At 41.5% G+C, this 27,716-nt stretch overlaps 1 pseudogene; it reads left to right on the plus strand.

Annotated features, from left to right (window-relative positions):
* Nucleotides 1–638: 638 nt before the first annotated feature.
* Nucleotides 639–27,491, plus strand: LOC136237793 (replication factor C subunit 3-like; annotated as a pseudogene).
* The last annotated feature ends 225 nt before the right edge of the window (nt 27,492–27,716 follow it).

The raw sequence follows: 27,716 nt of genomic DNA on the forward strand, positions 1-27,716 counted from the left end.
TGTCAACGAGTTGTGAAATTTATTTTTTGATCATGAATCATTGATCAGTAGGTGTCCATGTTTGTAAATGAAATCATAATGCATTATCAGGTACTCACATTGTGTGACCCTGTATGATTAATGTATCTTCACATAAAAGTAGGCCTATGTAGCTGTCACACCTTCCATTCCAAGATACCTGAGCAACTCATTACTGTAATAATGACTTGAGTACTGCAGAAAACTAGGATGAAGAGCGAAACTGATTTTAAAGGACTGATATAGTAAAAAGGTAGTCATGATATAGTGCAGAGGCTGAGGCTCTCACAATGATATCTGTTAATGCACTATCATACAGCCTCCAATGTGGATAATCTGGATGTGTACAAGGATGAAAAATAATTAATAAGCTTCTATAAATCAAGCAATCAAGAGAACGAATTTGTTGCCATGTAGAATGCTTTTCCCCTTTACATGGGAAAGACTTTTTTAGTCACCCACCCATATGTAAAAGATATAATTCAGCTATTAGCTATATTAAGCAATTTTTTACCATGTATAGCTAGCTATAGCAGACTTAAACATTGCACATGTCCGACATGTGAGGTATCTAATTCAGCTATAAAAGTCCATCTTGCGCACACTACTACTTAAGAGCAATGGCGGTGGATAAGACCCGTAGCCTCATCCTAATAAAACCAATGATTAGTGTCAGTAATACTATCAGCTGAGTTGAGTCATCCAACACATATATAGGGGCTTGTGTGTGTTGTGTCCCACTCTTATTTAGCAGCAGTATGCCACGTCCACGTGATCATATCCTACAAAGAAGATGCTATCACCTTCAGTGCTGGCAGTGATTCAATCAGCTTCTTGTCAATGGTGTAAAACTTGCTGTCGGGTCCTCAAGTTTTGTCTCTGTGTTCTTCCAGCTGTTCAGGTTTTACGATACGGAAGGCCTCACCTAGGAATGGCTGCAAAGCTTGTAGCAATACTTGCTGGTATTAAAACGTAGTACTTCGCCGTCTCAATATTGCTTATCAGTGGTGCGCTTTATAAATAAGAAATACGTGATTCGATAAGAAAAGGTGCTCATTAAAACGAATAGCGCGCGAAAACTCCATTGTCAACTCCTGGCAAGAACGATTAGCAATACCAAAAAGATGATTTTTGGGTAGATAAGTATCTACCTACGTCACTCTCCAAGTTTAACTATCACAAGGAATTATCCAGTCATCTCAAGCAGGTTTTTAGTATCTACGTCTCAAGAAGCTGGTATGTTTATCCTACACAATATAATAGTGGTAACATACAGTACAACTGGTAGGCACACAGTGGAGACATTCCTCACTTGTTGTTTTGTGGTCCATCTGGTGCTGGAAAAAGACTAGGATAATGTGTGTACTGCGAGAGTTGCATGGCGGTGGTGTAGAGAAGTTAAGAATGGAACACATGGGATTCACTGTGAGTTGATTAGAAGTTTTGTACGCTAAGAGGGGGCATATGAGTACCAGTGAGCAAGAGGTTGGGGAGGGAGTTAAGAGGTAACAAGGAATAATTAAATGTTTGTTTCAAGCTTGGTTGATGCAGTTTGAGGAGTTCTTGTTAGTGCACAAAGTGCACTCAGCATGCATGGCATCCTGGAGACATGCTCCCCCAAGTAACTATTAAAAGATTGAATCTGAATATATTGCATTGTAAAAAGATAACTTTGGATAATAGCAGTTGTGAGGAAATGATTTTTAACCAAATGGTTCACTGTTAAAGAGAATTCTTTTTGGAGAATAGTTGTCACAAGATTGGATTTCGAGGCACTTTTAGTCAAATAGGCTGACTGAAACAAGGAAATTGTAATGCTGTACTTTCAAGGACATGCATCTTTAAATTTAAGAGGGTGCAAGAAGGGCAAGCAGTTTCCAAGGGATAAAGGCGAATACCTGATTATGTACGTAAGCGCTGTCATGTACGAACCTTTATTACCATGGAGACTGATGGAGTTCCATTAGAAGAATGGGAACTGCTTGTGTAATTGTCCTGTGAGGTCACAAAATTACATGGTCACCTTTCTGAGCTGGCCATTGTAAAAGTACACCAGCCAGTGTGCATACAGCCGGGAAAATTTTGTTCCTAAAATGAATGCAATAGAGTGTAGTGGTTGTACTGAACACCTAGCCAGGCAGTTGAAGTTTCTGTGGCCTAAAGGATAGTTGTTTTCAGCTAGTTAGATGCTCGAAATGTGTTTTGCTCTATAACAGGAACTATTTTATAATGGGATGTATTACTTTTTCTACTTCATTTTTAGATTCCATCAAAGAAGATTGAGATGTGTACCATTGCTAGTAACTATCATATAGAGATCAACCCAAGGTGACTAGTACCTGTGTTACTAATACTAGTGTGCCATGTCATGTGGTCCCCCAGTGATGCTGGCATATATTATTGTGTCGTAGTACAAGAGTTGTTGAAAGAAGTTGCCCAGTCTCACACTCTAGATGCAACTGGCCAGAAAGATTTCAAAGGTAATGTAATGCAGTGTATGTAAGTAGCAAATGTCTGACCTTAATATGATGGAACCAAAATGTGCTAAGTTTTGGATGTGTGGCGAAGGAGGTTGAATGTCCTATCATACAGTATGATAGTACTGTATAGTAGGGACCACAAAGGTGTGGGTGTGGTCCGTGAAAAAGAAAAACACAAAAACATCAGCCTCATTTTTCACTGACAACGATTAAACAGTATTGGTTAGGTAAAACTAAGCCCAAAAAAGCCTTCAGATTGACCCGAATGCTTTCAGCAAGTTTTTATGAATTTTTTTTATACTAATGATATTATTAAACAGAATTTTCTAGTGACTGACTGACTAATGTCTTCAGACAAGCGTAACTTGATAACGGCTAAGGCTGCAGGTTTGATTTTTTCACTGTTCGACGTCACTTTGGCCCGAGAGGTGCCTTTTAACATACCACAGTATGTACAATGCATTCTTCATGGACTTACCAGTGTCCTCCTTTGTGTCCCATTCATCTTTGCTGATAGTGAAAAGTGTCGATTTAGCGGTAGCATGTGATGGCTTTCCTTCATAATGGAAATCATCTGTATTTTTCATAGTTGCTACTTTGATTGCAGAGGTGCTTTTCAAATAGTTCTTGATTCATAATGCTGTGTAATGGGTTGAACATAGCTGACAACAAACGTAACGGATACTTCGCTTTTCAGGCGCTAATTGATAGCTTGTGGTGCGCGGCACCATTTCTTTCTTTTGATGTGGTATGCGTGAGTTCACCAGTCATAATAATTTTATTCACATATTACACAAAAAAAATGGTATTTTCAACTAGAAGTAGGGACATCGATAAAAAGTGCTGAAACAAGCTGGAGTAGTCCATAATATTAAATCACAGTAAAACAATTAAGAAGTGTTATATCCCTACTGTGCATTTCCATTATGGTATCTTGAGCACAGTAGGGATATAACACTTCTTATTGTTTTACTGTGATTTAATATCGTGCACTACTCCAGCTTGTTTCAGTACCTTTTATTGATGTGTTATGGTCCCTACTCTAGTCAAAGAGTCCAAATTTTTTGTGTTTTAGAGGTTGTCTTATGTAATTGCCATATACGTGGTGCAGCAGTGACATTACCCTTTTTTCACTTTGGACCCCATTGTTGAACAACAATAAAAACAGTATACAAATAAACACAGTTTTCTAATATCGTGATTCATTCTCCAACATAGAATCTCCAGCACATCAGCTAATAAATGATAATTAGTATAAATGTACATAGCACTAGCTTATTAGCTAACAAAGCTACAAAATGTGCTGAGGTGGCTGAAAAAAGTTTTCAAGTTCTCTGGGAACACAAATCGACATTTTATGCATTAAAATGCAATCTGAGGTGCTGGGGGGTTGAATGTTTCTTTGAGGTCACAAGATATTTGATGGCACTGACCCCTTTATAGTGGTGACCTTTAAAATTATCATGACCTCGATAGGCTCAACCTATATTCAATTTCATTACCTCAGTAACAATACTCAAGTATTAACATGTGAATAGAGGTTAATGTCATATGTTTACACACATCAGCATGCTATGAAGTTGAGGTGGGATGGTAGGGAAGGTATACTGTAGAAGGGTCTTTCCACCCATGCACTAAATGTAACAGTAGTAATAACTAGCAAGTGATCAGGATGTTAAAAGTAGTCAGGATATAACCAGGTAGAACCAGGCATGATGTTATACAGGACATTAAAAGTAGTCAGGACGTTATTCTGACCAGCTTGATAATTATACATTTCTTAATAAATTAATACAATGTGTATTTGCTGGCAAAAACTATTGGTCCTGTTATTTTTGTGAATATTTTTAATGTGTATTTATAAAACCACAATTTCAGTGTATATACCATATGTGGGTCTATACCACAAAGACTTTTTTGTAAGCAGTGGCTTGCTGCAGTACTTAAATTCTACCAACAACAATGTTTTCTTGTTCCTTTAACTGTACACAAATTGTGCTACTAGTACCACGAAATGATAACATACTCCATGCATGGCATGTGCTCACATGTAGCCATAATATACCTTTCCTTTTTATTTTCATGGAGAGCTGTGCTTGCAGAAATTATGCTTTAAAGATATGTGGTGAAACCCACTATACGGTAGTATGTATAGTGTTATGAAATTATGTGTGAGTGTCTGTTGCTATTGTGTTCTATTATTGCAGTTGTTTTGTTGATGGAGGTTGATCATTTGACCAAGAATGCTCAACATGCCCTCAGGCGGACCATGGAGAAGTACATGAGCACATGTTGACTGATTTTGTGTTGTAACTTGATCCCAGCTATCAGAAGTCGTTGTTTGATCATCAGAGTAGCAGCCCCTACTGTGGATGAGGTATGTGTGTGTAGTGTAGTGTACCTGGTGTAACTGGAGAGCAATTATCAACTGTTCATGTCAATTAGCGGTCCAGTTGGGACTTCAGGTGCCCACACCTTTTTCTGTAAGGCATGGTAAAGCCTCCTATGGGCTACTAGTCCTGCAATGACTTACAACACCTGAGTAATGCACAGGTATTTCACTGGGCAGGTATAACCATGTTAGCATGGTAGCCAAAGGCTTTGTGTAGTGTTTAGCTGGTTTCGATAATAATCACAATAATAATGATCAGTGTCAATCACGCAACAGCACAGCAAGTTACATTAAAGCAATAAGAATACAACACGTGCTAGCCTAGTTCTAGAATATTCTACATCTAATTAATACGCATTACAATTATATCATAATAGTTACTAAATATACCACAGTTCCTCCCTCCTTAATTGTAAGTTAGTCTATCAGGAGGTTGATGAGTTCTGGTAGGGTACTGACTCTGGCTGGCAGATGTGTCAGGTTCATTAGTTGATGTGTCAGGTTCGTCAATTGGGAACTGCAGTTCAAAGTCCGTCAAATCGTCATTATCAGGTTGCTTTTCGTCAACTTTCATCAATTCACAGTTCTTTAACAACTGATCAATATGTCTTTTCCAGACCTTGCCATCAACTAGTACTTCATAATTCCTTGAGCCTAGCCTGGACAGTATAGTTCCAGGAACCCACTTGGGGTCTCCATTATGGTTCTGGACAAGTACAGGCTGGTTCAATTCAAACTGTCTATCCTTACTTTTCTTGTCATGATGGCTTTTCTGGTCAGTTTGTTTCCTGTCAACAGTCATTGAGACGTTCGGTGTCAACAAACTAAGTCTGGTACAAAGCTGACGACGAAAAAGTAATTCAGCAGGTGATTCTCCTGTTGTAGTATTTGGAGTACTACGATACACAATCAGAAATCTGGCCAATTTGGTGTCAAAGGAACCCGAGTCATTCTTAGCAGCTTTCATTGCATTTTTGAATGTTTGCACAAACCTTTCGGCCTCACCATTGGTGGAAGGATGGTAAGGGGCTGACCTGGTGTGTTTAACTCCATTCTCTCATAGGAATTGTTCAAATAACGCAGAAGTGAACTGTGCCCCGTTGTCTGTAACTAATTGTTCAGGTAACCCATGGGTGGAAAATATCTTCCTCAGCTCCACAATTGTCCTCTCGGCTGTGGTCGTTACCATGGGAATTACCTTGGGCCACTTGGAATGGGCATCAACAATAATCAAGTAGGATCTATCCATAAATGGCCCGACAAAGTCCACATGTAAGCGTTGCCATGGTCGTGTGGGCCAAGTCCACGGATGTAATGTAGCTGGTGGTGGCTTGTTTCTCAGACTTTGGCAAGGTTCACACTTCTGTACCATCTCTTCAATCTGTTTGTCTATACTTGGCCACCAGACATGTGTCCTTGCCAGAGATTTCATTTTGACAATCCCCATGTGTCCTGTATGGAGTTCCTCCAATACTCTTCCCTGCAGCTTATTAGGAACAATTACCTTCATACTCCACATTAAGCAAGCACATTCTATAGTAATTTCTAACCTGCGTCTGTAGAAGGGACGTAAATCCTCACTAAATGTGTGTGGCCAACCATTCTTGGTGTACAGTAATACTTTAGATAGCAGAGGATCTTTTGCTGTTTCAGAACGTAACTGTTGTGGTGTCACCGGTAAGGTTCCAATCTGCTGAACATTAAAGAGACTTGCAGAGTCATCATTGGTTGGTAATACAGAATCACCTAGGGGAAGTCTTGACAAACAGTCAGCATTTGCATGGCTCTTGGTCGGACGAAACACAATGTCATAGTTGTAGGCTGATAGAATAATAGCCCATCTCTGTAGACGTGCTGCCACAAGTGCAGGTAGACCAGCTTTTGGACTCAGGATTGTGGTGAGAGGCTTGTGATCAGTTAGTAACAGAAATTTACGACCATAAATGTATTGATGAAACTTCTTGATACCGAAAATTATCGCCAAGGCCTCTTTTTCGACTTGAGCATAGTTTTGCTCGGCGTTCGACAATGTTCTTGAGCCAAAAGCTATGGGTTTTTCTTCACCTGAGGGCATTAAATGGGATATAACTGCACCAACCCCATAGGGTGATGCGTCACAGGCTAACTTTAGGGGTAACGATGAGTCATAGTGAGCTAGGACTGGTTGGGCTGAAAGTTGAGATTTGAGTTTCTGAAATGAAGATTCACAAGCATCAGACCAACTCCATTGTATGTTGTGTCGTAGTAGTTGGTTGAGAGGGTGAGTTGTAGTGGACAATGAATGTAAAAACTTTCCATAATAGTTCACAAGGCCTAGGAAAGCTCTCAACTGCTGCTGATTTTTAGGACTGGGAGCATCTGTGATTGCTCGAATCTTATCAGGGGCAGTGTGCAACCCTTGTGCATCCACTACATATCCTAGGTACTGTACAGATTCTTTCAAAAACTCACATTTAGTTTTCTTCAAACGTAATCCCATTGGTACAAGCGCTCAAAAACTTTCTCTAGCGTCGCCACATGTTCACTGTCATCCTTGCCAGTAATCAACACATCGTCCAAATAGCAAGCAATGTTAGGAATGCCTTGTAGGATCTTTTCCATCTGATGTTGAAAGATTGCGGGTGCTGACGCAATGCCAAATGGCAGACGTGTATACTGAAACAGGCCCAGATGAGTGTTAATTGTTATATAGTTTCGGTCATCAGGGTGCAGCAACATTTGCTGGTAAGCCTGGGACAAATCAAGTTTGGAAAATTTCTGGCCACCTGCAAGCACCGTCAATAAGTCTTCTGGCTTAGGAATTGGATATTTATCAATCTGTAAAACAGGGTTCACTGTTACTTTAAAGTCGCCACAAAGTCGAACTGTGCCATCTGGCTTGGGCACTGGTACTACCGGTGTAGCCCAATTACTGTATTTCACACTCTCGATTATACCCATTTGTTGAAGACGTGTCAAATCTTTTCCAATGGCTTCACGAAGAGCATAAGGCGTGGCCCTTGCCCTACAAAACTTGGGTGTTGAATCAGGCTTGACAGAAAGTCGTGCTTGTACTCCTGTCATTGTACCTAACTCATCCTTGAATAGAGCACGATACTTCATAAATGGCTCAGACCACGGAGTGGTTGCCAGCTATTTGGAATTATATGAAGAAGGTGAAGTTGAGCATATCAACGGTGTTTGGCCAGTTTCTCAGTTGAACAGCTATTCGCAGTTAAAAATATCCTCCGGATAGAAAACAAAACCCACAATCGAACCACCCACTTCGGCCTTTGATTAGCTGCATTTGTTCCCCCCGGGAAGGGTGGGTGGGACCGTTGATATGCTCAACTTCACCTTCTTCATATAATTCCAAATAGCTGGCAACCACTCCGTGGTCTGAGCCATTTATGAATTATAATTCAGAAGGCTCAGTCTCACATATCAACGGTGTCGTTTGTAGCTTGTTGATTGTTTCTGTTGAGCACTGCTCTACCAAATGAAGGGTTGTCCAGCGGCTTATAGTAAAATCTTTGAAAGGTGGATTCAGAACTCCAGCCTGCAGCTTTGAGAATATCTGAAGTTGAAATTCCTGCTGATGCAGCTGCAGAAGAAGAGGCTCCTCTGACTGAGTGAGCACCAAAAATTGAGACATCAATACCTGAAGCTTCCAGCAAGGACTTCAGCCATCTAGCCACAGTGCTTGACGACACTGCCTTATGTGGCTTGATAATAGCTATCAGCAGGTTAGTTTCCCTTCCCCGAAGGGGATGTGTTCTACTCTCGTATTCCTTCAGGGTAGACACCGGACACAGCCTGTTCCCTTCTGGTAGGGAAGGAAAAAAGAAGTTGTTAATCTGTGATGTGGACCTTGACTGCTTAGCCAAGGCACTAGGGTAAAAGCAGACTCCGTCTGGCTTGTAAACCCGTTTAGATATGTCAAGCTTTGACAGGTCAGCAGATCTAGATGGGCGAGACAATGCAAGCAGCATTGTTACTTTCCATGTCAGGTGCTTAAGGGATAGCATCTGGTTGTCCCCTAGTGTGTCCAGATAGTTTAACACTTTCTGCACATCCCAGGTATGTGTGTAGCGAGGTAAGGGAGGCCTAGATTGAAAGACTCCCTGCAAATCAGGGGGTGTTGGCCAACTGTGTAGCCCTCCACCTTTTCGTGGACTGAGGAAATTGCAGATCGGTAAGCATTTACAGAGCTATACTGGTACCCCTCCTTGTAGAGATATGCCAGGAAGTTGGCTACCTGGGCTATAGGGCCAGAAAAGGGATCTGAACTCCGTTCAGAACACCAGCGATGCCACTTAGCAAAGAGTGAGTCATAGGATTTGTTTGTTTTGGTCCTCCAGGAGCTGAGCATGAGGTCCATAGCATCTTCCGAAAGCTGTTGATTTCTGTATCTCTCCCTGAGATGTGCCACACGGCTAGTTGTGGGAGCATCAATGAACTGTCTCTGTTGACCATTATTTCGGTTTCTGCTGCTATCAGTCTGGGATAGTCCACCAGCATGTGTAGCAGTGTTGGGTACCATGGCTGGGATCTCCACACTGGTGCTACCAGCACTAGGTTGGCTTTGTGAGTCTGTACCTGAGCAAGTGTTCTGCCTACCAGGTTCCAAGGTGGATTGGCATACCCCTTGATGTGGGTCCACATCAAGAAATGCATGGAGAAATGCATCTGTTGCTTCTGCAGATGGATCTGGCCACCAACTGAAGTAGCGTTGGCACTGAGCAGACAGGCGGGTCGCAAAGAGATCCACTTCCAGTGGACCAAATGTTTGCTGTATCTTGAGGAATATATTTGGTGGCAGTTTCCAGTCCGTCCTGTCTGTCTGTGACCGTGACTCTGCGTCTGCGACGGTATTCTGGATCCCCGGGAGGTGTTGGGCTGTGATGTGTATGTTCCTCTCCAGGCACCACATCCACAGATTCTTTGTCAGATTGACTAGCTCTCTCGAGACTGTCCCCCCCAAGTGGTTGATATAGGCTACTGCTGTGGTGTTGTCGATCCTCAGTAAGATGTTCAGTCTGGACTGGCCTTTTGCAAATGACTGCACAGCCAGTGTTGCTGCCAGCAATTCTAAGCAGTTGATGTGGAGGGCTGTCTCCCTCTGAGACCATGCTCCTCTTGTGGTTTGTGTGCCACAGCGGGCTCCCCACCCCTGAAGGGATGCATCGGAATCGATGACCATGTCTACCTCCCTCTTGAGGAGAGTCTTTCCATTCCACTTGGACATCTCCGTGTCCCACCATTGCAGCTCTTCCAGGCTGTCTGGCCGTAGCATTACCAAGCCCTCGTAGTTTTGGGAGTGGGTCTCCAGAGTGTTGGAGAGTGCCATCTGCAGGCTTCTGTAGAAAAGAGGTGCAGGGGGAATTACACAGGTTGTTGAATTCATCTTGCCCAATAGGCGTGCCAGTGTCCTGGCTGAGGGTGGCTCCGCCATCCTCATCATCTTTCGAGCCTCCGCTCGGATTTGTTTTATTTTTGCTAGGGGAAGTCGTAGCTCCATGTCGATGGAGCTGACTGAGAGGCCCAGAAACTCTATGGTCTGGCTTGGGGTGAGCACTGACTTCTCTGTGTTGATGATAAAGCCTAGGCTCTCTAGCAGGTGCACCAGGGCTTGGGCATGGTCTAGAGCTTGGTCCTTTGATCCTGCTATCAGTAGGATGTCGTCTATGTAGGCGATCATACGGACCCCTCTTTGTCGTAAGATGGCCAGTGCTGGTTTCAGGGTTTTTGTGAACACCCACGGAGCTGAGGACAGGCCGAATGGAAGGCAGGTGAATCGGAAAGCTTTCTCCTGGAACTGGAAATGTAAGTACTTCTGATGTGTTTGGTGAATGGGAATTGCGAAGTAAGCATCCTTCAGATCGACTTTTGCTAGCCAGTCTCCCTGTCCCAGCAGCTCCTTCAGAGTGTGAATACCCTCCATCTTGAAGTGCTCCGGGTGAACAAAGCTGTTCAGTGCTTTGAGATTGATGACAGGTCTTTGTCCCCCGTCTTTCTTGGGGACAAGAAATATATTGGAGTAGAAGTCCGTCTCCGAAGGACACTCCACAGGTTGTATTGCCTGTTTCTGGAGGAGTTTGGCTAATTCTTCCTGTATTAGTGTGACCTGCTCCAAGGTGTAATGTGGAGGGGTTGGTAGTGACCCTTGATGTGGCTTTGCCACAAAGTCTATTTGGTATCCCCGTACCGTATTTAGTACCCACTGGTCCTGTGTTATGGCAGACCAGTTTGTTAGGTAATGAACTAGCCTGCCTGCCTGAGGTAGGTCTGGCTGATAGTGATGTACTACTCCGAGACATGCTATCTGGTTCACTAGGGTAGTTTTCCAATTCATCATAACACTTTTTAAAATAGTGTGTGCATGAGTCACTTTCTCCATGTGTTTTTCTGGAACAACTTCCCCTGGCTTGCCCCTCCTCTCTGGGCTCCTCCTCCTCGGTTCTGTTTCCGGTTGTTGTACCCCCCCCCCCCCCCCCGGCTGTTGGGGGGGCCTGGTCGAAAAAACGGCTTTGGTGTAGCCAGGGTAGACCTCATGGCTTTCACCTGGTCTACCAGTTGTTTAGATTTTTGGGCAAACTCCGGCCCAAACAGGGATGGTGAAACTTCTCCGAAGTTTGAGTCCTCCTCTACCAATGGTAGTAGTGCCTTGTTGATCTGGGAGATCACTTTTGAACGCCGAAGGTGGCTAATTCGGGCACTTGTGTTGCCTAATAGTTTGATAGCAGCTACTGTTGCACTGGCTGTTTCCTCCGGAACGTCTTGTGACTCCAGTATGGCACTCAGTGGGGCGAGGGCATCCAGTACGTGGGACTGGATTGTAGCCAGTTCCTTGTCCACTGCCCTGGTAGTTGACTGGACCTCAGTCTTAAGGTAGTTGTCCAGCTGAGGTGTCCGGGATGCTGTCACTTTAGGAAGGGAGTAGGTATTCCTTATTTTGAGGCGGTCTGGATTCTCCAGTCTAACAGTGCAGGCTTCGGTAATGAGGGTTGCCGTTTCCTCGGACACGCTGGCTACGTTGGTAGGGGGGGCTTGGCGCCTCTCCGGTTCAGTTACCTCGATATCAGAATTGAACTCCCACTCGAGGGTCTCGTCGTACTGAGGAGTGTCAGGGATAATCGTGCCATCGTCGGTTCTTGAGGGACGGTTCATCTACACCAGCAGGGCTCCCCGAGCCTCTGTCATGGCGACCACGTGGTCCTCTCCGAGGTGACGACGCCGATCTACTCCGAGATCGTTCCCGACGAGAACTGGAGCTCCCTCTCCGAGAGAGCGAATCTTCTCTGTGGTTAGACCTGCTCCGAGATCTTGAAGATGAATCAGAATGGCGTCTATGGTGTCGACGAGAATGCCGCTTCCCGTGCTTCTTCCTCTTCCCCGAGCGACGCTTCAGCTTGTCGAGGTCATTCTGAAGGCCGTCAAACTTATCCGAAAGGTTTTTGACGAGAGACTCTAACTCAGACATAGCCATTCAAAATGAGCTGCGAACACGTGTTTCAGCTAAGAAAAGGCCTAAGTGGGTGGTTCGATTGTGGGTTTTGTTTTCTATCCGGAGGATATTTTTAACTGCGAATAGCTGTTCAACTGAGAAACTGGCCAAACACCGTTGATATGTGAGACTGAGCCTTCTGAATTATAATTGTGGAGTAGTCCATCAACAGTTGTGGAAACATACTTGATTTCTTTCCAATTGAGTTTAACATGTTGGAGCCAATTACGACCAAGTAAGGGTGGTCCATTGCCTGTTACAACTACTAATGGTAATGTGAACCGCTGTCCTTGGTAGCTGACATTAACAGTCACCTCCCCTTCTAACTTCAGAGGCTCACCAGTATAAGTTTTCAATAACAAGTTGGACTGTGTAAGTGTCAATTGTGGTAACAGTTCCTGGCACATCTCAGATGAGATAACTGAAACTGCAGCTCCAGTGTCGAGGGTCATCTTCACTGAGATTCCATCAATGAGCAATTCAGCAATGATTCCATCATTTGATTGCTTCACTGTAAACATTCCAAATTCTTCTTCGACCTGTGGTTGTTCAACGAAATGGTTTCCTTTTACCACTTTTGGTTTGGAAGGGTTGTGGGGTGGCACTTTCTTATCACCTGACTTTGGGGGTGATTTACACACTTTTGCGATATTGCCTTTCTTGCCACAGTTATTGCATTTTTGTGTTCCGAAATGACATTTTTCTTGTGGGTGACCTCTACTGCCACATCTGTAACAGGGTTTCCCTGCAGTTTGCAAGTGAATTTCATGGCTTCCAGATACAGTTCCACCAAGCATGCGTAGTTTGCTAGACTGTTTTGTAGCTGCCTCCATCCCCTGTGCTAATTCAGTGGCTCTCTGTAAGGTCAACTCTTTCTCGGCTAAAAGTCTCTTTTGAATCTGTCCACTTTGCATCCCACACACTAGCCGATCTCTCAAGGTTTCATCAAGTTTATCTCCAAAGTCACAGTGTTTTGTCAACTTACATAACTCAGCGAGATACTGGGCTATGGTTTCCCCTTCCTTCTGATTTCGTTGATGAAACTTAAAGCGTTCGGAAATCGTCAATGGTTTTTGATCCAAGTGAGTCTGCATTGCTTTAATCAGGTCAGCATAATCCTTAGTAGCTGGTTTTGCCGGCGCGATGATTGATCGTAACAGTTCGTAAGCCTTCGCTCCCAGAAAGGTTACTAGAACCGACACTTTCTTCTCGTCTTTAATTTCATTAGCGACGAAAAATGATTCTAGTCTTTCCACATACGCGGTCCAATCATCCGTGTCGGGGTCGAAAGCGTTCATACTGCCAAGTTGTGATGCCGCCATCCTCGTCGCCAGTGTAGTGTTTAGCGGGTTTCGATAATAATCACAATAATAGTGATCAGTGTCAATCACGCAACAGCACAGCAAGTTACATTAAAGCAATAAGAATACAACACGTGCTAGCCTAGTTCTAGAATATTCTACATCTAATTAATGCGCATTACAATTACATCATAATAGTTACTAAATATACCACACTTTGCATTAGTATTTTAGCCCTAGTCTTTTGTTAGAGTGTTTTTGTGTACTTTTGGATAAAAACATGACACTTGTCAAATAGTTTTTGTGTGTCATAGAGATCACAGAGAGATTTGACCTTTGGTGACCTTTATATCCAATTGTATGCTCAAACTTTTTTCCTGTTTTTTGCCCATACATGATTTTACACGCATGTACAAACTTGGTATGCTTAAGAATAAGTTAGTTTTTACAGAGGTCATAGCCTAAAGCTTTTACAGCACAGCAAACATGCCATGTATTTCTCCCGCCAATGTATGTAAAGGAAGAAGGTTTGCTAATTGAATTTTGTGCAAGAGTATCGGGCAGATCCACGAACTATTGAAGAGCGCATACTGCATACTCAGGTGTTAGGAGTACAATACAGGGCAGGGGGTGAAGGTTGGAATATAAGCTAGAGTTGCAATGATACAGTATTTGGGCATATATTGATGTATTGTCTCTGTTGTATCACAATATGGTAATATATTGCACGATACAAAGACACAGGTGTTTGTTACTTCTTTTGGAAATGCAAAGACCCCTTTATCTTTCAAGAATGATTTAGGTGTAACAACCAACATACAACAATTTGGTTCATGAGAGTGTCCGCCATTAGTCAATTCTAACGTTCATATACCTTATCACAATAATCATCATGGATAGCCTCAATGCTATGCGGTCCTGATATTGCCCTTTTTATAAGAACGGGAACTGGTTTTGGCATCAACATTGACATATACAGGTCATTGAGATCATGAAGATAAAAGTTATATTGATAGTTATTACCTTATAATCTACTTAGCCAATTGTGTACTCTGGCAAAGTTTCAACCTCCGGCTGTGGGTACAATTGGTACACAATCAAAGGAGTGCAAGCGTTTGATGACATTCAAAACATTCCTTATGTTGCTAGTATCAGACTCATTGTGCATTTTACTGCATAGTTTTCCATCAGTTTTAACCTGATATACTGTATAGTCGTAAGCTAGACTACTTGGATAAGAATAAAGAAATGATGTAACCTGATACTATATACATGATAACATATCCATCATTCATTGTTTAGTATAGTATATTTGATACAATATGATACGATATCTACATTTAATCTCTACACCAAGTACCTGTGTGTCGGTTACACAATATTATGATCATGTAATAAAACTGGTTACTCTATTTCACCTCATGGTTATTTTGCTGCACATGATATGTAGACGAGAGCAGGCAATGTACTGTATGTTGCAGTTTAAGATGTGTCCCTAGTACAGAGAGGTGGCCACTTTACACAGGTGATAAGCAGACAGTCCACTATATAACTGTACTACCAATATTATATGTAATGTGTTAGAACTATGTGAAAACATTCTATAGTATACATACATACATTGCTATTGGTTGATGCACAAGGTGGTGCGGGTGGGTGAAAATATTGCTCTTATAAATGATTGTAACATTAGAACAGTATAAGCTATATAGGCAGAGTGAGCATCAAAAGCATTAGTTTTGCCAAGAAGTTTGTGGATCTTGAACACCAAGTTTTAAGTCTAGAATTGGGATATAAAGGTCAAATCTGAGATGGCTCCCTATGCTAAAATGACCTTTACCATACACCCATAAGCTATGCGAAAAATCTCAAACTTTATCAAGAGTAAATTCTTTTATTGTTCACTCTTGAAACTGCATGCAAAAAAGCCTTATAACCTAGTTATATGCCACCTTTGTTGTTTCAACACAATCACACTTCATTTGTTAGGTCTTTTAGCCCTATAAGTGCATATCAGGCACAATAAGGTGGTCTGACTGTAATGTTAGATGTGCAGGTAGCCTAAAGGTTGGGGTGTGTATGTTTTATAATAACCATCACTTTGTTGCTAAGCCAACAGTTACATTGTTCTGCATTCCTGTAGTGACCACTATTTTGTGTTGCTGGTACTGTCTTTGATGTTATGATTGACATATGGAACTTGTGGCTAATATGGCCACCTTGAGACCAACCAATAAGTGTCCTGAGGAGGTTGGTAACTGACCTGGAATCAGGGCACACGACATGTCCCAAGGTGTCCATATTACACAATATTCCTGTGCATATAGTCAGTTTATAGACATAGTCCAGATGTTCTCTAGTATTTACTGACCTGCTTACTGTTGTTGTGTTTTGTTGAAGTAACAAACTAAACGGTGTCCAGTCTTTTGTTTTCATCTTGAATGTACATTATTCAACAACAATACACATTGGGCGTTGCTCTGTTGTGACAACAGATGTGATGATCTCATTGGCTGTAATGTGACACGTGTGGTTGTCCAGTTTGTCCTAGAAAACTGACTCAAATATTGTGTGTGTTTTAGTGACAACTGCCAACTAGTCCCAAAATAGAGCCAAAGGTTTGTAATGGCTGTACAATGGAATCTGTTGATGAGAATCTGTTGATGAGGACACTTGAAAACAAGAACACCTGTGCAGTCCAGACACTTGGTAGTGATACCAAGCTGTCCAGAGTTTACTGTAGATTCAAAATGTAAATGATTTTTTATGGCTCTACTTAAAGTTAATGGAAGCCATTGACATACCATAATTAACCAGGTAGTGGGATAGATGGTTTATAAAAGGAACTGATCATCGTATGAATGTCTGAACTGTCTACTGCAGTGCTGACTGTGCTGGCTGTGCTGGCTGGCCAATTTGAAATCATTATAGTGGCATGTGCTGTATAGAATCATCACAGCTGTGTGTACACTGTTTGTGCACGGACTAGAGTATAGTGTGTGTGCAAGGGTGGTCTTGGATTAATGTCCAGCTGCCTGTTGTTTTCTTGTGTAAAAATATAGCTTTAATCTATTTAATGGGGACCTGGTGATAATTGGAGAAGTAGCCCTCTTTGCTGTGTCATCATTGTGTATCTAATGCCAACTGTCCGGTGAATAGGACTTCAGGTGCCCACGCCTTCACCTGTTGTGTGACAGATAGTACAGCCTCCTTCAGATTACTTCTGGCCCAGGAGGTGTACTGACTTAGCACCTGAGTGATGCATAGGTATCCACTACTGGTTCCTGAGTAGATATGATCATGTTAGCACCCTACTTGTTTTGCTTTTGTATGTGTAGTGTTATTTATATACATGTGTATGTATGCATGTGTGTGGTGTGAGCATATGTGTAGTGTGTGTACTAGTAATCCTCTGCTGATGTAGTTCATTGTATGTAGTTCACTGTTTAATTGTTACACAGATTGGTCAGATGTTTCATCAAACTTGTAAGAAGGAGGGCTTGTCATTACCTTCAGAGTTGGGCTAGAAGATTGCTGAACACTCCTAAAGAAACCTCAGAAAGGCCTTGTTGATTTGTCTGTAGAGTGCAACAGTGAGTTAAAATTTTTCTCACAATATTTTGTGTGTTTGGTGCATAGGTGTAGTGTAGTGTGTGTGTGTGTGTGTGTGTGTGTGTGTGTGTGTGTGTGTGTGTGCTAGGGCACCATGGTAACCAATATTCCCAAAGGGGTATCAAATGTAGTACAGAGTCATAAACTGTATACATCCCAGCCACATACAGATGTTGAAAACTACAGTGATGTAAAATTCCAATGATTCTGTGGCCAAGAAATTTGTTTACTGAAGTAATAGTGATGTCTGGTAAACGAAGGAGCATAAGCCACTATAGTGGCAATATAAAAATAAACGCATAATGTTTAACTAACAACTGTTGTAACAGAAAATGTTATATACTTACAGATATCAATAATAAAACAGTACTATTTCTCCACGTATTTCATGGTCTTCTTTGTCTGGTTTCAGTTGAAACTCTGTCCTCAATCAGCACCATATCAACTTGTAGCATCTTCTCTAAAAATTAATATTATGCTAATTTACACCTCTGTGTTTCAACCGTTATAACTTAATGAAAAAGCATCATAATTCATAAAACTTGTAGACCATTTTATTCTTTGTGATGTCAGCATTCCGAAAATCTTAATTGCAAGTCGGTGTGACCTTCCATATATGATTTATCAAATAGTCAATATCAATAGCCACTATAGTGGCTTATGTGGTGCATGCATTTTGTAAAGTTTTATGTGGCTTTAAGGGTTAAATGTACAGTGACCTTTCCTTAAGAGGGTTTTACTGTAATAGTGGATGAGATGTGGGGAGGATGTGAACAGTCTGTGAGAAGCTGATGAAAAATGAGTTGTCATACATGTGTTGAATGTATGACATTGTATGTGTCCTACATTTATATCCCTAGTACCAAGATGGTCTTAGTGACTGCTCTATTAGAGTGTATTGGGTGCTGAAAGTTTCTGGTCTACATAATTTAGCTGCAAATTTTAACACTTGTTTATTTCTATATATAGTTGCTGTATAAATCATCCTACTGTCTACTGGACCATTTTTATACTTTTGATATTAGTCCAAGGAATGAGCTAACGAAGTCTGGTCGTGTGCTGTTTCATTTGGCTTCTAGCCTTGCAACTGTGGTCAATGTAGTAGTGAGACTAAAATTCACGATTTTTAAAATTATATTTCCGGCCACCTTTGTTTTGTTATATTTAATGCTGCATTATATGTTGTAGACAGTACTATTCCGTAAGGCGATTTTCGTCATGTAAGATGTCTCTAGGATGATTTTCAAAAGTAGAGCTTTGGGCGGTGCGCAAAATTTTTGGGGCAATTGCTACTTGATAGTAAGGAAGAGTGTCAAACTGGAGTACATTCAACAAACACACTGAGTAAGGTAGAATATCTACATCTTAAGTGTGCTCTATATATTGTACAAAAGTTTTCCCATTTACAATGTCTTAATTGTATAACCTTGTAAATATTATTTGAGCTAGTTGTGAGTTTATATAACAAGGTATGGTATAGGTTGCAGCTACGAAGCTTCGGATGTTTCGTGGGTTTGAAGGTAAAGTAAACTTCGAATTATAAAAGTATCCTTTGAAGTTTTGTAATGCACTCATAGTTTACAAAAGAATTACAAATATACGTTGTTATCTTAGCTTATTCATCTTGTGCTATCGATGTTTGTCTCTTTGCAATCGATCTTCATGTGCCATGCCCACTTTAAACCATTGCAGTTTCCAGCTGGTAACATTGTCCCCTACATAAGCAGCTTACAATTACAATACTAACTACCAGCATACCCTATATATCACTCGAGAAAACAAGGCACAAATGCATGTTGCCTACAAGCGAAAAGTGCGTTCACACTTGTTGCCTTAAGGTGGCGCTGAAGTAATTATGCGAAGCCGTACAATGCCCATTTGTCACAATTAAAACTAGCCCACGCGCTTAATTAGCTATTTAGGGTGGTGGAGAACTCCGCTTGTGAACCATGTAGTCTACGTTTAAAGGGTTCTTATGATACTCTGTAATGTTGTAGCCTAGCATGCCAAGTTTCGTGAAATCAACCGCTTTAATTTCGTGGTTATTAAACTCAGAACTTACGAGCCGATTTTAAAAATAACTCATCCCATAAACAACCTAATGCTAAGCCGCCTTGGCTCTTATGGTTTCTCACCTTGTAGAACAACTCTATGGAATCCTTTTTAACGATAACAACGTGGAAACTGGTTAAAACGCAAACCCGCATTTTTCAACATGTGATATCACGCCTGTCAACAGCGAATCACGAAAAATTGTTCCATAGCTCTGTAAAGAACTGCTTCACCAGTGCCTCTGCCAAATTTTGAGGGTCTATGGTACATAAATGTGGAGTTATTTCACGAATTGTGAGGCAGTGTAACTGGCCAGGGCACGCTCCTACTAGTTTTGCTTTGTTCTACTAGTTTTGCTTTGTTCTACTAGTTTTGCTTTGTTCTACTAGTTTTGCTTTGTTCTACTAGTTTTGCTTTGTTCTACTAGTTTTGCTTTGTTCTACTAGTTTTGCTTTGTTCTACTAGTTTTCCGTGTCATGGCCATAAACATGATGTCCCATTGGCCTTGTAAGGCTTCATTTGATTACTTCAGCACCACCTTAAATAACACTTACTTTTAGATTAATTCATAACTGTTGATCCATCAGACAATCATTTGCTAACACTTCAGTGACAATTCTGAAGCGGAAAAACATGCTATTCTTGTAACATGCATACTTGTGTAGTAAAGCCAATTATGATGCAATAGTCGCATGTGGTATTTTCCAGAGCTTTCCAGCATTTTTTACTAAAAGTAGCTTGTATAGTCTTCATAATAACTGAGATTTTTAGAAACAATACTATTATAGAAACAAATTTTAAGCATAAACAGCCCCAGATTTTGAGTTAAAACTGATGACAGAACAATAATGACCTTTGTTGAATTACCCCAAAATTGTTATAAATCTTGAATTACAAACCAAAGAATGTAGATAACAGATTAAATCTTATTAATTACGTTCCCAGTGTCTATGTATTATTATAAAGGAGAATTGGATGACGTGCCGTAGACCTTGGAATATCTAGACCCTAAGCAGTCACATGACCTCCTATCACCTAAAGTAATAAGGTCATGTATGGTTCAATTCCAAAGAAATGATCAGGGTTTTACCACCATGTAGTGGGTACTTGCATACCCATACAAGCTAGACCAAGGGTCTAGTAATTGTCCCCACCAATGACCTGTAGCCAACAGCACTTGGCCCATTCACCCATACAAGCAATCACTGTAGATGATTGCAGTTAGTGGAACCCTTACTTTAGTTTATTACAGTTTGATATCCCTTGTGTGCAAACACATGAGCAGTAGTTCTATGACAATAATAGAAGGAAATTTGTAATATAAAAACGATGCTTAGTGAGATAAACTTATTGCATAAACTGAGCCTATAAAAGTGCCAACCTACAAAGATAACCACCCAGAAACATACAGGTTTGTATCACTAAACTTGTCATCAAATGAGGCACCTTGACATAATTGGGATACTGCTGCCAGTTGCTGCGGACTGGTCCAGATGTACAGCTGGTACAAGGAGCTTTTCCAATGGCCAAGGGTCTGAATAGTAGAGTCTTCGAGTCCAGCTGCAGCTGCAGATGTGGCTGCCCCTACCTATCCTGAAGCTGTGTCCTGTGTAGTCCTTTGCTTTCAGTTTTGCTGAAGTAAGGGTATCTCTGGTTGCTCCAATGATTTAGATAGTGGGGTTTTATTCTCCCACTGGAATAGAGCTCCTTGGTGGTTTCCTCTTCTTACCAAGTATCCCAATAGAGCAGAGACTGGACAAAGGTCATTGTCTGTCCTGCCCAGAATAACCCGTACGCCTACTCTGCCTTTAGATTGTTTGATCAGCAGAGAAATGACTTTGGGGGTGACAGCATTGTCTATGGAGATGTCACAAAATGACAGGTGTGTGGCTGGGTCATACTTGTTCTCGTCTTCCACTGTAAATTCTAGTCTGCAGAAGGAAAAGGATTTTATTAGGGAAACAGCCCAGAGCATAACTGAATGAAACAAGGAATCTTTATCAACTCATTCTGCCCATAGTTTCCTCAAAATTGATGAGGTGATTGGCAAGCGGGGTCAAGAAGCCTTCCCTGCTTTGCCTCTTTCCACTTTCACTCCTCTCAGAACCTGGGGCATCTGATAAATACCTGGATCTCTGTATCCATAAACAATATGGAGTTGGCGGACACCAGAGAGGTAAGTCCGAATGGTTGTATGGGCAAGGCCTTGCTGACCAAGGCACGCTACAAAGTAACAAAATATTCTCTGTTGTAGGTAAAGGGGATAAAGCAAAGTCCCTGCAAAAGGCAAGATAGCAATGTTCTGCTACTTGGTAAGTTTTGTGTGATGATTCTGACAAGCCTGCTGAGTAGAATCATCAAACAGTGTCATCCAAGCAGTGGAGATCCATGTTAGATTTTGTGACACCAGGTCTAGGAGAGCCAGTGGAAGGTGAACTGGATGACTCAAGGCATGAGGCACCTGGGAGAAGAAAAGTAACATATTATTACGGGATAGGGCATCGGCTATGATATTTTTCTTTCCTGGAATGTGGACTGCCTTAAACCAAAAAAATTAAACTTTGCAGCATAGAAAACCAACAAGCGAGTGAGGTGCATCATGTGGGTCTCATCACAGTAGCATTAATGACATCCACTACTGCTGCATTATCCACCATGAACTGTACAATCTTCCCTGCCCATTGAGGTACAAACTCTGTAGCCACCAGTACCACTGGAATCAGTTCCTTCACAGCAGTTGACAAACAGCACAGCTGGGGGGGGGGGTCCATTTAAGCTGAAGCCAGTATGGATCTTGAAAAGCAGCACTGCCCCACGCTCCTGAGGCATCTAAAAACACTTGAATATCTGTTCTTAACAGTCCCAGGTCCCACAGACGTGACACTCCATTCCGTTGCTTCACAAAAAAATACCACCATAAGATATCTGCTTGAGCTCCACGGTTTAAGCAAACCAGGTGATTGGAAAAATTTCCAATACCCTGCAATGCATAGAGCCTTCTTAGAAAGGGGCGGCCTGGGCGCACCACTTTAGTGGCAAGCTGAAGAAGACCTGTGAGGTGTTCCAATTGCTTCTTCCTTAGAGACTCATGCTCAGTGCATCTTTCTAAGGTTTCCATCAGGTCAGCTAGTTTATGGTTTGGAAGGCGCAGTTGTAGACACCCTGTATCAACTTCTATGCCCAAAAAAGATAAGCATGTTGATGGACCTTCTAGCTTAGATTGCTCTACCGGGATACCTAGCCTAGTAAACACATTGAGCAAAGTGCTCTTATGGAGTCTTGCTGGATTTATATCGCCTGCCACAAATATGTAGTCATCTAGGTAATGGAGACCTTTATTAACTCCTTCCTTATGTAGGATCCATTGGGCAGCATCTGCTATGCAGAGAAGATCTTCGGAACAGATCTGAGACCAAATGGCAGTGTCTTGTCCATGAAGATTGTTCCCTCCCATTCAACACCCAGTAAATGCTGATCTTCTGGGTGCACTGGGACCATCCTGTAGGCCTCCTTGATATCAGCTTTCTCTAGCAGTGAGCCCTTTCCTTCTGTTATAATCAGCGCAGAGGACAAGGAGGCCAGCTCTGAACATATTCCATCATTTATACCAGTCTCGAGAGATCAACTATCAAGTGCCACTTTCCAGGCTTGTTTTTCTTTGGGATGAGGCCCAGAAGGCTGGCATGTATACCTCTTGGCTTTGCTCCCCTTGGGAGTCTCCACATTCTATTCAGTGGAACCTCTCTATGTATGTACTCTCTCACATTGCAGGAGTTGTCACAACAGAGGTTTGACCCTGCTGACCTCAAGACGCAAGATCTATTAAAGCCAACCCTGAACCCATTGTGTATTCCAGCAAGTATATACTGAGAAAACATCTGGTCTGGATGTCCTGCCAGCTCTCTAGTCCACTCTTGCCAGATAAGGGGAGTGTGTACTTCCCAAGAAATTATTGGGAGAGATACAGTAGACTGAGGTCGCTGACTATCAGGGGTTCTCAAGTGATCCACGTATCTGTACTTTCCATCCTTGACCATCCCATTGAGAATATTTCCACTATTACCACTATTAATAGGGGAAAGGACCAATAATTACCACACCATAAAGGTGGAGAGGTGGTCCTCCCCCTTGATGCCAAACCCTAAGTGTCTTTGGTTCCTTCTAGAGGGACTTATTTAGAAAATGAGGTTGAGAAAGCAAAATGGAACCTTAGACCCATGAGGGATGGCCCTGTCTCAAGTGACAAACTCATTAATTATGACCTTGCATCAACAATTGGAATTATTAGCAAGATTATTGTTAAGAAGAAAAACATCTATGCAATCAAATCTGACCATCAGTGTTCCAAGTGAAAGATCACTTCTTAGGTATTTTCACTGTACTTTTCCTGCGGGGACACTTGTGCTGTGGCTGGGGCAAGCATCTCCCATATATTGACATATTCAATTCACCCCACACATGAACACTTTGCTGTTGCCCACTCGCAGAATTCAACATCATATTTCAACCACCTGTTCCCCCCAAGATCCTGGTGAAGCTGCAGTATAATATGTAAATGGGCTGCTAAACCAGCAGCTTCTTTGGAGGTATTCTCATTCGCAAATAGTACAGCCATTAACCTAGAGTAGGCCACCGGCCAGGTAATCAGGTTGGTCACAGGGAGCACTTTTCCTTTATTTTGCGGTTCCTTCTCTTGATCTACACTCTCAAGAGAGTACAAATTACCTCCCTGCAGATCCTAGTAGGCCAGTAGAGAGCCCAAATCTGTGTGCTCCCAACGACGGATCTTGTCTACCACTTTTTGGCCATTTAACGAACGCAAGACAGAGTATCAGTCATCCTTGGCCCTGTTTGATCTCAATCCATAATATGCTTCATTGGCACATACAGTACAATTAAAAGGCTATCACCTGCCCAAAATGAGAGTGTCTCCTCCTTAGGTATATTGCACATATGCCCCCATGCCACGTAGGAAATCTCCTCAACAATACTGTGCCTTAGCCACAAGATGTAAGCTATGCATATATACTGCACCTTTACCTCTATTGCAGGAACCACTCCTACTCTGTCTACAGGTGCGCTGCACCTCTATGTAGGACACACCCCTACCCATAACAGCAGACTTCCAGGAGACCCCTCCTGTGTGTGATATACTGCTCATCCCATGAAGCAGAACACTCTGCAGCACCCCATAGCTCAGTCCTAATACACATTCCAACTTGGCCACTTTTCTTTATTTTTTTTATTTAGCTATTTATTTTAATTTTGTTTGATTTACTTTTTTTATTTTTTAAATAAGATTGCTGTAGTGGTGGACAGAAAGCAGCTTCCAAAGAGTGCCTAAATAATTAAGCTGGATAGCTAGTAACTTATTATGTAACACTATTGATGATTTTAAGGTTGCCTCATCAACTAAAAATTGCTGCCTCACAGGAGCAGAGCCATTCTGAGCAACTACTAGGGTAAACCCACCACTCTGGAGACTGTATTGCGGAAGGGAAAAGTTTGTTAGTGCCATTGAAAATCTGGATGATTGAGTTACTTCAAGATTTAATTGGGTTAGCATGATAGGAGTTCCTATGTATGTCCTATGCACTTTATTAGCATAAACCCTCCCTACATTGCAGCTCTTCTCCCTTCCACGGAAGGTTCATGACTGTTCACCCCATTTTCAGAGGCTGTAACCACCAATTGTGGACTGAGATTACATGCATGTAGGCGAACGTGATCACCCGTGTGCCTTTGAAGGCAGTTTATTAAGTGACATACATGCAATATTACGACACTGCTAATATAGCTATTCTTGTTACTGTCTTACCCAAGTTGGTGGTGACTAAGGCTGACAACGAACTTGAACTTGTTGCACACGCTAACCCTGATGATAGAGGGTTCTGTTGACTAGGAGTTGCCATGGTTACATCACCCTGGCAACTACAGCCACAATCCTGGTTAAGTTGTCTTGGGAGAGCCCACTTGGTCCAGGTAAGCTGTTACGAGAGTCATGACTATACCTCAGACTATAGCTATAAATAATAACGTTGAAGCTGCTTACTGTAGTACTGAGTAGAGTACAGAATGCTGCACTGCGTGCTCACCACTGTTTAAAGCTGCAACTGAGCACTTGTATTACCGGTTTGACTGGTTTGTGCCCAGGCTAGCCTTGTTAAGTCTTGACACTATTTGATGTTTGTCTTCATCTTCCCATGGGCCCTATGCATAGATTGCATTAGCAACCAGGTATTTCCCAGTAAACAGCCATTGCTATAGAGACACTTCCAAGTTAACCCTGTTTAAAATACGGTCATACATGTACAATAGATCCTCACTAATCTGAACAGCTTTGTTCTCAAATTGACAAAAGTCTGTTCAGATTAGTGAATTTGATCGGATTAGTGAACCCACTGTTTATATGCAGAACCCAGTTCAAATATTCTAATAGAACATACATTTGTTCCAAAAATACCCTAATAGAACAGTCATTTCTACTGTTCGGATTAGTGAGCGTTCAGATTACTGGAGTTCGGATTAGTGAGGATCCACTGTACTATGATAATTTTATTATTTTTACATGCTAGTTGTTGGCATAATCAATGGGTGTAAAGTATTTCACACGGACTGAGCTGGAAACAGCTTTTTAACAATAATCCAGGGATTATCTATCACTTATAACCTGAAGACACCATTATCGAGCTTAAAATGCTGGTACTACTCTTCCTTACAAGTCACAAATGTTGCGTGTGCACTAAATTATTAGAAAAATGTATGACAGTAGTTGAGCTAGTAGGGTAACATGTGGCTATTCCTACACAGTCTAGCCATATAATAGTGAATACACACCTGCAGATTGCAATTGGTATAAAACTTGCTATTAGGTGGGTGGCTTGAGTATGTTCACGTTGAGCTGAATCCTGAAAAACAGCTAAAAATTAAAAGTGGATTTTTTCTCAACAGAGTTAACATTTCAGCCAACCAGATGATTATTTGTAACAGCAAAGGTGTCAACAACAGACACGTATGGTTTGGCTCCATTACAAGTTCGGGAAAGGGCTGTAATGGGCACTGTACTTATATAGCTTCCCCATAGGAAATGTATTGTGAAAATTTTGATTGGCCATAAATATTATGTCAAACATTTGAACAAAAAGATTTTGAAATTGTTTTAGCGGGTCAAGCAGTACTACAAATGAGCCAAATTTCAAGATCGTGTGTAATTGCATCCATGAGTTATTAAATGTTTTTGAGGATTCAGCTCAACGTGAACATACTATATGTATGTAGCTATCCAACTACTGGTTCATCACCAGCTAAAGCCTGAACGTTAGTGCTAAATATTGAAGCAACAAAGGAATAAATCTGTGCTACAACAATAGCTTCTATCACTGCAAGTACACACAAGAGTACTCATGTTTTGTAAATAGTCTAATAAATTAGTGCTCGCATGGCCTTAGTGACTTGTAAGGAAGAGTAGTACCAGCGGTTGTAGCTTGATAATGGTGTCTCCAGCATTATAAGAGATAGATAATGCCTGGATTATTGTTAAGAAGCTGTTTGTAGCTCAGTCTGTGAGTCCAGTCCATGAAATACATTAGGCCCTAGTTGTTTACCATTTTGTAACTGCATATATACTATGTGTGTGGTGTATGTATTACTCCGTGTGTAAATCAATAAAAAGATGTTGTGATGATATTTTTAGGGTCTATTGGCTGAGCTGGTGTTGAACTGTGATGGTCAGCTGAAGGCAGAGGTCACACAAATGGCTGCCTACTACGTATGAGCACAGACTACAACTTGGTACTAAAGCAATCTTCCACCTGGAAGCCTTTGTGGCTAAATTCATGACCATCTACAAAAGATTCTTAGAGGAAGGAATTGCTGACATGTTCTAGTAGCCTGTGTCTCTTGTACAGAAAGTGATTTCAAATTTTTATTGCATTGCACTCATTTATCTGAAATTGGAGATGGCTCTTCTATTAGAGTATTATTGAACACAAGTGTATGTTTTATTAGAGTATTTCAACACAGTACTTGATTGATGTTATTTTGTTCAACCTCACTGTAGTCGGCAAAAGCCGTTCTTCTGTTCATCATAATTACAGGTAACTTCAGTGAGAGAATTCCACCAAAAAGTGGCAGATGAATGGGAGGGATAGTCAATCCTAGAAAAAAAACTAGTGATTCAATCAACATCTTAAGAACAGCAAAATTGATAAAAGATTCGTAACCTCATTAGTAAGACCACCTCAGCTACCTAATTACAGTGACCACACCCAAAACATAGCACTCCAATATAACAGTTATTGCATACAAACTCCAAAAAAAATCATCAAAGCGTGTTGCATTTGCAAAATATTGCTAGGAAGCTCAGTGTACAATTC

The sequence above is a fragment of the Dysidea avara genome, chromosome 11 (genome assembly GCF_963678975.1).
Source record: "Dysidea avara chromosome 11, odDysAvar1.4, whole genome shotgun sequence".
In the NCBI taxonomy this organism is placed as follows: Eukaryota; Metazoa; Porifera; class Demospongiae; order Dictyoceratida; family Dysideidae; genus Dysidea; species Dysidea avara.